We start from the raw sequence: 13,633 nt of genomic DNA, 5'->3' as shown, positions 1-13,633 counted from the left end.
AGAGGCTTTGGAGCAGTAATGAGGCTCCCCAGGCAGGAGTGGGGACCTGGTGTAAGGCAAAGGGTGAGGCTGAGCGGGAAGAAAAGCCATAAGTATTCATAGAATCATTTAAAGCCCAGGACGTGTGTCTCCCTGAGAATAAGTTTTTTCCTTGAAAGCTGCTGTCCAGGCTGTGAGCTCTGGAAGATGAGAGACAATGGAACCTCTCTGCACCCCCAACCAGGGAGGCTGTTTTATGTGCATTTAGGGGGAGCTGCCTCTTCACGCAGGGCAGGGAGCCTTGGCACTGTCACCCACTGGGTAGGGCTGGATGTGGGGTTGCTGTGGCCACAGCCCTCCTTGCCTCCTGCAAGGTCTGAAGGATGAAAGGGGACAGCAGACTGCATAAGGCAGCCTTTCTGTGATGTCCCCAAACAGGGACACATGCAAGCTCGGTGCTCTCCCCATAAGGGCCTTGCACCAAGGGAGCCATTAGCTACTGGGAACAGCCCTGTGTCCTCAGAAGGGGGGTGGCAGGAGAGTCTGGGAGACACGAGACAGACTCGAGCACCCTCTCCTTTGACATTTCTTCCCTGAGGGAGAGGCTGACATGGATGTCCCTTCCTGTCTCTGCTCGCGGACTCTTAATTAGCCTGCGGGCCTGGGAATGAACCTCTCAAAGGACAGAGAAGGTGGCTCTGGGAGTAGGCAGGCTTGTGTTCGAATCCTGGTCCTGACACTTGCTGACCATGTGACTTTGGGCAAGTCATTGTCTCCTTGACCTTGTTTCTGCATCTGTAAACTGGGGATGATAACGTACATCCCTGAGGGATCTGATGTGAGACTCGAGCGTGCTGATCTACCCCACAATCTCAGATGCCTCCAGGGGCCAGGCAGGAAGGTGAGCAAGAGAAGTGGGGCAGGTGTAGGCAGCAGGGAGTGGTGGGGACGGTGGTAAACCAGGAGCACAAACCCCCAGGGGCAGCTGGTAGCCAGCGTCGTCTGGTCCAGGGCATTCAGGCATTTGATCCAGGGCATTATAGACACCCTCAAAATCCCAGAATTTGTTTTTTTTGTTCAAGATTCTGTGGGTGGACTTCGGCACTGTTGGGCTTAGCTGACCTGCTTAGCAGTGAAGTGTGGTAGGAAGGAATGTGGGTCCACTTCTGCCAGTTTTTTCAAAAGTTTAAGAGAAACAGGAAATTAGCTCTATCTTTCAATGTTGACAATTAAACAGCATTTTAAAAACAAGGCAATGGGATCCAGACAAAACCCTGTGTTAGCTGTGTGACCTTGGGCAAGTCTCTTAACATCTCTTAGCTTCTGTGTCTCCATGAATAAGGAGTTAAGAATACCCGTAGCTCCTGATCTTGCAGTTTACATAAATTACTTCCCTGAACCTTTTCCTCAATGCGATAAAGGAAGGGTTACTATTATTATCCCTCATCATACAGATGAGGAAACAGGCACAGAGAAGCTAAGTCACTTGCCCAGAATCCCACAGGCAGTGAGGGACAGGGCTATCATGAGGCTTTAGATGAAATAATGCAGGCAGAGTGGTCATTGCATATCAGCCATTGTTGGTGCGTCATTGTCATTATTATTACTTTTATTAATGACAAAATGGGTCAAGATCAGTTCTCACGCTTAATTTGATGGTCAGAGTAAGCTGCTAGACTTAAATCTGTCAGACAAAGACCAGGGCTGGCTCTGGATTACATAGTATGTATTTTTGAAGGTAGCTCTGGGCCATTTTAACAGCTCCTTTTTACACAGGCATTGGGCCACCCTGCCAATGGCGTTCCTGGGACAATAATTAGATTTAAACTCCAGTGCAGTCAATAGATTCTCATCTCGGGGTGACCAAGCCAATGATGACCTGTAATTTACAGAGTTGTTCTGAAATCAATATGGGTTTGCTCTTCACCGAGTGGGCTGTACAACACGGGTGACGGGCGACCCTGAAGAGCAGTTGCCGTGGGAGTGCAGAGCCGACTGGGCCTGGAGAGGGGCCGGCTGGCAGAGGAGCCACGGAGCAGGGGCTGGAGGAGGCCGACCTCTGTCCAGGGGCCGTGGTCAGTGCAGCCGGGGCTCCCACTGGGATCTGCTCAAGACGGAGTCCTGCTGAGAGAGATCTGATCGGCAGTGAATTGTGGGAGGAAGAGAACAGTTTTGGGCTTGGTAGAACTGGATTTGTGTTTCAGCGGTGCAGTTTTCTACCTGTGGTCCTGGGGAATTGGGCCCCATCCCCTGATACTTGGTTTTCTCATCTGCAAATGGACAACTCATGGAATCTGCTGCACGGATGACGATGAAATGAGTCCGTATTTGCAAATACTTGTTTTACTGCAATGTGAGGCCATCAAGTGCGGTGGTGATGAGGCTATGGGGTCAGGCAGACCTGGGGTCGCATACTGCCTCGTTCCCCTCCATGCTGAGTGACCTTGGGTAAGTCACTCCACCACATGGAGCCTCGTGTTCTTATACTGGGATAAGGAGAGAAGCTCCTGCCCAGGGTGGTTATATCATTCAATTGGATGATGCACATAAGGATCAGTCACCACCGTGCATGGAACAGAACATGGGCTTGGCACGAAGAGGGCGTTATTTTTGTCAGTTCGATCCTTGTCCACCCAAGCCGGGCACAGAGGGGGCTCTCAGGGAACATTAGCTCAATTGCACAATGGATTAATGTGTTCTTCAGGAAAAAGATGACATCCTCAAACTGGGTAACTTGAGGAGAGTTTAATAAAAAAATTAATGACGCTAAAATACATTTAAATAATAAAATAGCCATTAAAATTAGATATACATGGACTGTTTACAAATGCGTGGACCGGACATTGGGAAACCAACATGGGACAGCGCTGTAAGCAGGGGCTATGCCAGTGGGGAGCTGTTACCATCTCGGAGTAGCCAAGGTAATCATTCCAGCTCTTCTCTTCCCGAGCCATGTGATCCTGCAGGGCCTCCTCGTAGAAGAGGAACAATGAATATCCCCACTCCATTGGTTGACGGCTTGACCATGGGTCTTGCTGAGGTCAACAGAATATGAAGGAGGAAGTGATGACAGCAGAGGCTAGAAATGTGCTTGTGTGGCTTGGCTCACCTCTTGTGCTTCTGTCCTTTGCCCTGAGAGGAGCAGGCTCCAGGTATCTGACTGCCTCAGAAGGGAGAGAGCTGTGGAGCACATCTGACCCCATCTGGCAGCCTGGACCAAGATGAGCTGAGCTCAACAGAGCCAAAGCTGACCTACAGACCCGTGAGCAGAAAACCCGATGTTTGCTCTTGTAGCCACTGACATTCTGAAGTTGCTTGTCACGTAGTGAAAGCTGACTGATGCCCACCTCTAGATGAGGAGGGGCCGGGGGTGCAGTTACTGGACTGGGCTGCCTGATAGGAGCTGCGACCTCAGCAGAGGGGAGCAGACAGTCCTCCGGACTCCTTCCCCTCCCTTCCATCTCCTGCTGGTGCCACCCATGTGCTGGACTCCACTGATGATGGGGAGGAAAGGAGCCACTGACAGAGCCGCTGAAGACCAGCCCCAGGCACAGCGTGTGGTGGAGAATGGATGTTGAAGGGCCAGGGGAATGATCCTGCACAATGAAGAAGGAAGCTGGGCATGTGGGCTCTTGGATTCACACAGTGCTATGCTGAGGCTCCTTTGCACAAGGAGCCCCATCAACCTACAGTCCTTGGGGTATCTCCCCCTAACTCTTTCCTCAGTGCCCCTGGTTTTTCTTGTTCTGGCCAGTGATTGGGAGCATTCTCTGGGATCTGAAGCTCAGTGGAGTGAGCCAGCAGGGCCTCCTCGAACAATCCTACAGTTACATCAGAATTTCTCCCCTCCCCAATCCATCAGCCAAACAGAAGTTGTTCCCAAGATTATTATGGTTGAGAGGGAGATTTCAGGGAATATTTTTTGAATCTGTTGCCTCCCAATGTCTTTATCAAAACCACGTGTTGCAAGGTCTTGTTCACGTGAGTCCCAGCTCTATCCTGTCCTGTTCACGTGTCTTGCTGGTCAAGAGACCCGGGCCTCCGTTTCCTTGCACAGGAGCAGTTTAGCACAAAGTGCAGAGGAGGAGTTTTGAAGTCCCATGGAAGCGGTGGTAAAGCCTGACTTGCCCTATTGGCAGCTGGGTGGTTAGGCAGATGACACCACCTGACTCCTGAACCAGGGGAGATAATAGCAGCAGCAGGTCCTGGGGCCACTTTGAGGGTTGAATGGGATGGACATTTGTGCCCTGAGCACAGAACTTTGTTCATGCTCATGAAACTCTTGTTGTTGCTCCACACTTCCTAAGTGAGTCAGGGTGGACTGGGACTCTGGAAGGGGCTGGGGGCACAGAATGTTCCATTGGATGTCACAGCATTCAGTGACCCATTCCTGGTATTGGGAGGGCCACGCGCAATTCTTCCATCAGTGGGATCCCGTCAGCTCTCAGAAAAGCAAAATTCCTCTCCTTTCCAGGCAGGCAGGAGCTGGACATCCCTTGGCCTTCCTGGGCTCTGGGCTGCACTGGGCAGGGGATTTCTCGTAGGATTGGACATTGGTGGTCTCGTGCCATCCATCTGTTAAGCAGCTCATTCCATTCTGGAGAAATAGGTATCTGCCAATCCCTGTAATATCCTGAGATTTGTGAATTCTTAAATCTGAATATACATTTATGGGTATGAATTCAGTGATGAATGTAGGCCAGCCTGAATCTTGTAGATAAACAATATGTGTAAGATGATTGCAGAGGAAAAGTAGAGAATGTCCGGGAAGCTGTTCAGATGGGAGAGAAGCTATTGTCTGTTTTCACCCACCTGTCTCACACCCACTGCATCCACTACCAACCCAGCCACCCACTCAATACCCCACTTTATACCCACGCCACTCTCCATCCATCCATTCCTCAACCCACCCCAACCCCCTTCAAACCCACCCATCCATCCTCTAACCACCCACCACCAGCCCCCATCCCATCCATGCACCATCCATCCACCATCCTCCACCCAGACATCCATCCCGTCCATCCATCCATCCATCCATCCATCCAGACATGTACCACTCACCCACTCTATCCATCCATTTAACAAACATTTGTTAATTACTCATCATGTGCCAGGGCTTGTGTTATGGACCAGGGACACATATGACTAAGACTTGGCTCCTTTTCCCAAGAACCTCCTATCTGATGTGCAAGATATATATTCTAAAATTAAAAAGACACAATAAAACTCAACTAAGTTTTAACAAGACGTGGCATTCAGGAGGCAGCAACCTGTGGTGGTTACGCACACAGGTTCTGAAACCAGACCAACTTGACTTTGATTTGGGCTCTGCCACTTGCTAGATGGATGTCCTTGTACCAATCACAGCACTCCATCGAGCCTCAGTTTCCTCATCTGCTAAGCAGGAATAACAACTGCATCTACTGCAGAAGGTCATGGTGAGAACTGAACAAGTCAACAGTAAGAAGGTTGACCCACTGGGAGAGGGTCACCCAGCAAAGAGCTGCAGGTGTCCTCTAGGAACTTGAGAGCTGCCCCTGCTGACCACCAGCAAGAAAATGGGAACCACAGTCCTACAGCCTCAAGGAACTGGATTCTGCCAACAACTGTGTGAGCCTGGAAGGGGACCCTGAGCTCCAGAAAGCAGCCCACTGACACTTCAATTGTAGTGTCGTGCACCCTGAGGAGAAGACCCAGCTAAGCCTGCCTGGATAGTGACTCGTGGAAACTGCGAAATGTTAGTTGTGTGTTATTTTAAGCCACCCAGTTTGAGGTAACTTGTGATGTGGTAATAGACAACTAAGACATTAAGTAACCTGCCCATGGCTGCGTAGCTCCTCAGTCATGGGGCCGGGATTCAGGACAAGAGTGAACCACCCCACGTACTGAAAGATAAGCAGCCAGAGGGCTTAAGAAGCAGAAGATTTTCTGATTAGCACTCAATCGACTGGAAAATTCAATTAATCAGAATCTCTATTTCCCGGACCTTATGATTAGTCAGGGATTTTCTGGATTTGAAATCAAGTTTCCATGGCAATTGGAACAAATACCATGGATGCCCTGATGCTGCTGGAGCCATGCAGCGACTGTAGAGTGGGGAGCGGGCGGAAGAAAGTTCTGCTGCACACGTTGTACAAAGGCCTGAACAAGTGTGCCCACCTTGAAAAGGGGCAGGCTTGCTTACTGAGCAGCAGCCGTCTGACTTTATGCCTCTGCTCTGTTCCTCCCCATCGGACCCCACGGACATTTACATCTCTGGACATATGACTTATTCCTTTCAAAGGAAGAGAATGACTCGTGGGGGTGGTGGTCTACCAGTGAAATGCCACCACCACTACCAAAGTAACAGCAGCAGCTCGCAGATCTTCGGAGCTTCCCCGAGCCTCACACAGAGGCCCCCTGGGACCTGTGGGGCCCCCAGGCAGACTCATCATTGGCACCCTTCATGTCATTACTCTTTAATCTTTATTCATCATCTGTTTACTGGGTGCCAGGAAAGCGAAGCTTTCTATTAATAAAACGACATGCTTTTTTCACACTCAGGGTGGGTCAGGTACTTTACTCCAGTATGAATGGAGAGGAATGTGAATTTACTCATTCGCACCCCAGGGCCGGCGTGGCATCAACGACCTGAAAACATTGGGCAAAGTCTTCCCTCCTCTTCTCCATCCTGTTTCCTCCCTTCACTTTCAGTTTGCAGCTTCTTAGGAGACATATTAAAGCGACCAACATTTGGGTCAAGAAATGTCTCCTTTCCAGATAAGAGCTCTGTGCTGTGAACCAGTACAGTGCAAACATCCTCAACAGACCAGAGCTGATGCAGGGGGCCAGAGTTTTTCACGTTTTCACCAGTGTGTTCTGTCTCCTGGAGAGTGTGTTTTGCCTGCAAGAAGTGTGTATCAACCTGAGGAAACCACCCCACAGCGCCATCTAGTCAAGGGGTCCTGACGCCCCCTGCGGGCGGGCTGGCCCATTAACCTTGTCAGTTTGGCTGAGCACTTGGATGAAATCGGCTCACCTTTTTCTTCCTGTCGCTTTGTGAGGCAGATCCAGTATGGGCCCCATTTTCTAGCTGAAGAAACTGAGGCTTAGAGAGGTGAACAGATGGGCCCAGGCTCAGACAGCCGTTAAGTGGCAGAGCTCAGATCTCAACCACATACAGACGGGCCCCGGAGCCTGCGCTTTGGTTCATTATGTCGGATACTCAACAGTGGGATCCGGGTGCACAGTTGGCGTGGTTGAGGGGTGACTGTATCCAGGGTGAGCCGCCAGTGTCGCCAGGATGAAAGGATAAGGGAGCTTTTGTGGGGAGAAGCAAACAGAGAAGAGCATGGGAGGTGATGCTTACCTGAGTCTCTGCCCTGGGTGACAGACTCACTGTGAGGCCGCAGTGACAGACTCACTGTGAGGCCCCAGTGACAGACTCACTGTGAGGCCCCGGGTGTCAGACTCACTGTGAGGCCCCCGGTGACAGACTCACTGTGAGGCCCCGGGTGACAGATTCACTGTGAGGCCCCGGGTGACAGATTCACTGTGAGGCCGCAGTGACAGACTCACTGTGAGGCCCCGGGTGACAGACTCACTGTGAGGCCGCAGGCGACAGACTCACTGTGAGGCCCCAGTGACAGACTCACTGTGAGACCCTGAGTGACAGACTCACTGTGAGGCCCCAGTGACAGACTCACTGTGAGACCCCGGGTGACAGACTCACTGTGAGACCCCGGGTGACAGACTCACTGTGAGGCCCCAGTGACAGACTCACTGTGAGACCCCGGGTGACAGACTCACTGTGAGACCCCGGGTGACAGACTCACTGTGAGACCCCGGGTGACAGACTCACTGTGAGACCCTGAGTGACAGACTCACTGTGAGGCCCCAGTGACAGACTCACTGTGAGACCCCGGGTGACAGACTCACTGTGAGACCCCGGGTGACAGACTCACTGTGAGGCCGCAGGAGACAGACTCACTGTTGGTGGGAGAGCCTCAGCTTTAGCACTTCTCAGAGTTGTCTCTTCTCCCCTGTTTTCCTGTTTACAGTCGGCTCCTTCCATCCATTGGAGAGTTCTAGAGAACCCACAGTGAGAAGCACTGTTTTAAGCATTGGTTGGTGAATTTGACAAAATCCCTCTGTCATGCAGCTTGAATTCTAATATGAAGGTAAAAGAACAAAGAAGAGAACCAATAAATGAATTAGTTGTGAGAAGATAATAAGTAATGTGATGGAAGCAGGTGATGAAGTGGCTGACAACAGCAGTGGGGTCTGTGTGGAGAACACAGAGAAGATCCGTCTGAGGAGATGACAGCAGAGCTGAGACACGAATGCAGACAGGGAGGCAGCCAGGCCAGGACTTGGAGAAAGAACATTCCAGCCACATAGAAGAACAAGTGCAAAGGCCCTGGGGTGGGCATGAGCATGGCCCAGATGAGGAAGAGGCTAAAGCTCCATGCATGTGCTGAAACACAGAGGGGCCTGGGGTGGCTAAGGTCAGAGATGAGGTCAGCAGGGCACAGTAGGGTGCATTAGGGTAAGAAGAAGAACCTGGACTTTATCCTGCTGGCATCAGGGAGCCACATAAAAAAAAAAGCAGAAAAAAAAAAAGCAAAAAGAAAGCAAAAGCATGATCCAAGTTTTACTTTCCAATGATCTCTCTGATTGCAGTGGGGAGAATTAGAGAGAGAGCTCCAGGATGGCAACAATGAGAACAGGGAGCAGGCCCTGCGGTGGTCCTAGCCCGGGACGTCCTCAGGGATTTCTCGTCTTGCCCACTCTGGTTACACTGGGATCCTTGCCGGTTCCTTCAACTCACCACGCTCTTTCTTGCCTCCAGCTTTCCCACATGATGCTCCCTCACCTGCAGTCCTCTTTCCGCCTCTTTCTCTAGCAACCTCTCCAACTCCTTTTGTAGACCTCATTCTCTGTATCTTTTCCCCTGGGAGGACTTCCCTGACCCCACGCCCAGGTGAGTGCTCACGGCACCCAGCTCTTCCTCTCGGGAGCACTCCGCAAGCTTGCGAAGCCCACTGCCGCCCTCCTCCCCTCTGTGAGCCTAGCAAGGCGACAATCGCATCATCGCAGCCCTACATAGGAAGCACAGACAAGGCTCTCACAAATCTTTATTTGATGAAATAATGTGTTGTTAAAGCTAGTGGCAATTTGAGATTTATGCTGCTGACCCTAGATGATTTTTAAACAATTAAGTAGAGTCAGTCTTTCAAATAAACGTGTTTTTAGAGCAATAGCTCTGATGGGTGGCGTGCCTTGTATGTGCTAGGAGCAGCGCTCAGCACGTGAAATCCACTTACTCATTTCATCATCTCAATAACTATAAACTAGGACTGTTCACCCCCATTTTTCTTATGGGAAACTGAGGACGAGAGGGATGAAGTAGCTAGCTCAAGAAAGCCTATGACTGTGATGGAGATGACTACTGGAGCCCACGTCCATTTGGGCTCGTGCTCTTTTTTTTTTTTTTTTTGAGGAGGATTAGCCCTGAGCTAACATCTGCTGCCAATCCTCCTCTTTTTGCAGACGAAGACTGGCCCTGAACTAACATCTGTGACCATCTTCGTCTACTTTATATATGGGACGCCTACCACAGCATGGCGTGCCAAGCAGTGCCATGTCTGCACCCGGGATCCGAACCCGTGAGCCCCGGGCTGCCAAAGCAGAACGTGCGCACTTAACCGTTGCGCCACCAGGCCGGCCCCAAAGCTCATGCTCTTTTGAACACTGACTCCGGAAGGCAGGCACAGTCCTTCCTTCAGCAAGTATGTGCTGACCATCAGCTTCGGAGGTGGAGGAGGAGGTGATGTGTAATTAGCCAGAGTTCCTGCCTTCTAGGAGATTGGCAGCTGGAAGAAGAGAGGAGACCTGGAGAAAAGTGTCGACATCACACTTACAATGCAGGATCCATGTGGCCCAGTCTAGAGAGCTGTGGATGTCAACAGAACGCGGTCTAACAATCCCAGGAATAATTTCAAAATAACTCACATTCACTTATTGTAATTCTCCGACACTGTGAAGGGAACTCATAGTCCACCAAAATATTTCTTAAACCTCCTTTTCTCTCCCAGCCTCACCCCAAATCACCTTCTCCACTCTTAACCTCTTTCCCTTTTGCATTAAGATTTCACATCATTGAAGCTCCAAACAGCTGACAAAACCTGAACCAGCCCCTTGATAATCGGATGAAAGCCACGGGCTTTTTCCCAGAGAAATGCTCAAGTGCGTGTTACGCATGCAGACACGCACCCACACAAGCAAACACACTGGTTTCGCTGGTTTGCCTATCATTTCCGGGGGTCTATTGACCTCCCGAATCTTGTCCACAGTTTCTAAGTGAGAACCCTGCCACTGGACATCTGAAAAGCCTTCAGCTCCTTAGCATTTGCCAAAGGAAAAGAGCTCCTCCTCTTTCCACGTGCATGAGAGAACTTCAGAAATTTATGTAAAAATAGATACGCCCCCAGCCAACCAAACCCCACGCTTCCTGCTTCGGAAGCTTGTCTTCCTGCAGTTTCCAGCCTGAAACGGCTTTCTCTTCCAGGGAGCAAGGAACTCTGTAATTAGGACAGCAGATGACAGGGGCCTTCACAGCCCTCTAGCTGTTGGCGTGCTTGCGGAAAGAACTGGAGCCAAGTCTTGGTCTGAGTTTAGGTTCTTAATACCCAAGGTGGCTTTAATTCAACCACATGTCATGATTCTGGAGACCAGCAGTTCTCAACCACTGCATTGCATCACTCCTAGATGGCCATCAGTTATCAGGGATGTTGGAAAATAATTTGAACTCTTGGTGAAATACCAAATTTGGCAAATTCTTTGCTTAAAAGATAAATTTGAGAACATTCAATTTCTCTCTATAATGATGCTGTTTTCAATGCCTTGTTTCTACATGTGCTTTCCTATAAGTGAGGGGGTGGATGGGAAGGAATGGACAGTGAATATCATCTAGGGAATTCCAAATAACTCCGGGATACTCACAGAACTCATCTTACCCTTCATAGTTCCTGAATTTTTTTTTTATGCTTAGAAATGCCTTTGCTAACCCCAAGATTTTTGATGTCACCATTTTTCTCCTTCTAAAACAATACTTCCCAGTTATTTTAATATCATCTTCAAGATTTTTACTCTTTCTTTAGTTAGACTTTATTACTTTTTTCAAGATTTGTTCTAACAGTCAGCCCTCTATAGCCTGGCTTAAGCAATAATATTTATGAAATCATGGGACCGATATGTTTATTTCTCCTCAGGACACATTAAATAAGCACATAACTTTAAAAATAAAAATCACTATCCATGTGCCATCAAAAATCATTCCAGAGGTATGGTTACCACATTTTGAGGACACACTATTCTAATAATTGCCGTCATGAGTTGAAGAAATTAACTTTGATCCATTTATTCATTTGTAAATTCCATTTGTTCTTTTAAAATCATCTATTAGGTGCTTACTCAGTGCCAGGCACTGGCCTCGGCCTGTGTCTGCTCATTATTTCATTTAATCCTTGCAACAAACCTTTGAGGCTGCTATTGCTGTTCCCATTTTATAGATGGAGAAAAAGGCTCAGAGAGGTCCGAGGGGCTGGCCCAAGATCACACAGCCTGTGCTTTTTCAAGGGGGACAGAACCAGGTGCCAACCTTAGGATGGTGAGGAGCTACCAACCACTATGGGGATGCTGGCTCACCCCTTCAAGTACATGGGTATGGGTTTCTAAGGCGGACCCAGCTCCTCGAAACAGTCAAACTGCAGTGGGGACGTTTGTTTGTGAAATATGTTCCTGTGTTCTAGCAGCCTAGATTCTTTCCAAGAGTTTCTCAAAAATCTAGCAGAATAAATATCAGATTTTTTATTGCTCACCACATAATAGGAATATAACTTATTACCTTTGGAGTGCCAGACTTTCGGCAGCCTCCATAAATCTGGTGCTGAAATTGACTCCATATGCATTTAAGCAAAACCCAGCCCACGTAGGGGAGCTGTGGATGTAATTGGAATATGGAGTGGGGCTTTGGATTAATCACATTCTGAATATTAACTGTGCATTATGCTGATTTCCTTGCAAATATATTCAGAAGCCCCAGCATGTGTATCTGACTCGGGCTCATACAATCAGAACAGCGGATGTCCCAAATGTGGGGTTGGAAACAGTCCCAAGTGCAGTGTATGAGGCTGAATTTCATTCCCCCTGAGAAAAAGAGTATTTCAGCCCTCTCCAGGAGGCCTCACAACATAGTGTATGATTTTCCGACACCCGGGGAAGAAGAAGTGTTTGTTTTCAACTGCCTGGTTCAGAATGCATTTTGCCCAAAAACAAGACCACATTTTGCAATGAATTCTTGGAGGATTTTTCTGGCCCTGGAACTTCTTTAGGAATAAGCCACTCTGTGTCATTGTCTTTACTCAGTGGGCGGTGAGGTCGGAAGGTGGTGGAGGAGGGAACAGGAAGGGGAGCAGTGTCACCAAGGATTGAGGTTTAGAAGGAAGATCTCGAACGACTCCCAGCTCTGCCAGGGGCATTGCGGGGTGAACTTGTTGCATGAGAACAGAAAACATCTTCTCTGAGTCGCACAATTCATCAGTCACAGAGTGAGGCTTATACCTGTGGAATCTCCTCTCTCACTCACGGCAACTCCCAGAGGTGGGCTTCAAGGATTCTCATCTCACAAATGTAGAAACAGACTCGGAAATGTTTTTCGTGGATGAAGGGTAAATAAACAAGTCATGGGAGAAGGGCCTGGACTTGGGCACAAAGTTAAAGGGGCACTAAAAAACCCAGCAATCAAGAACAATATTTTAATGCCATATTTTTTTAGTCACAGCAAAAAAAAATCTATGATGAACAAAATATCAAAATTTTAAATACAGACAAGATTAGTAACAGTGCTTTGCTGAACCACATTGGAGCCTGAGGCAAAAGGAGATATCAGAATAGTCATGCACCACATAATGACGTTTTGGTCGATGATAGACTGGCTATACAACCGTCATCCCATAAGATTAGTACGATAGACCCTAAGTGTGCAGTGAACTAAACCATCTAGGTGTGTGTAAGTCACTCTGTGATGTTCACACAATGATGAGATCGCCTGACGGTGCATTTCCCAGAACGTAGCCTCGTCGTTAAGCAACTCGCGAACGTGATACTGATCCTGTCTTTATCATCTTGATTTCTGAGTAATTTTGGTTTCTCCCTAAATTTCATGCCCGAGATGGGTGCCTCCTTTGCCTCACCTTGGTTCTGACCCTACATGGGACCCACAATTATCTCCCTAAATCACACGTGACCTCTGAGCCAGTCCTTCTGGAAGGAGGATCCCTTTTACCTCCAGGAAAGAGTCCAGGTGCCCACACCCGGCTCTGAGAGGCTTCTGGAATCGGAGGAGCTCGGAGCGTGTGCTCTGAACCGGGCTCTGTGGTTTACATACATCAAATGCTGAATCATCTTTGAATCATCTTTGGGGTAGGGACACAGGCTCCGGTCTGGACTGGATCCCGGGTTTGGATCCTATTCTATCATTTACTAGCAGTGTGACCTTGGATGGTGCACTTAAGGTCCCAGGGCCTCAGTTTCCTCATCTGAAAACAGCAGAAACAGTCATGCTGGTCTCAGTGAGTTGCTGAGAAGATTCAATAATAAAATGATAAGAATC

This window comes from Equus caballus, chromosome 8 (genome assembly GCF_041296265.1).
Source record: "Equus caballus isolate H_3958 breed thoroughbred chromosome 8, TB-T2T, whole genome shotgun sequence".
NCBI classification, from domain to species: domain Eukaryota; kingdom Metazoa; phylum Chordata; class Mammalia; order Perissodactyla; family Equidae; genus Equus; species Equus caballus.
Note: the sequence above shows the minus strand (reverse complement) of the source record.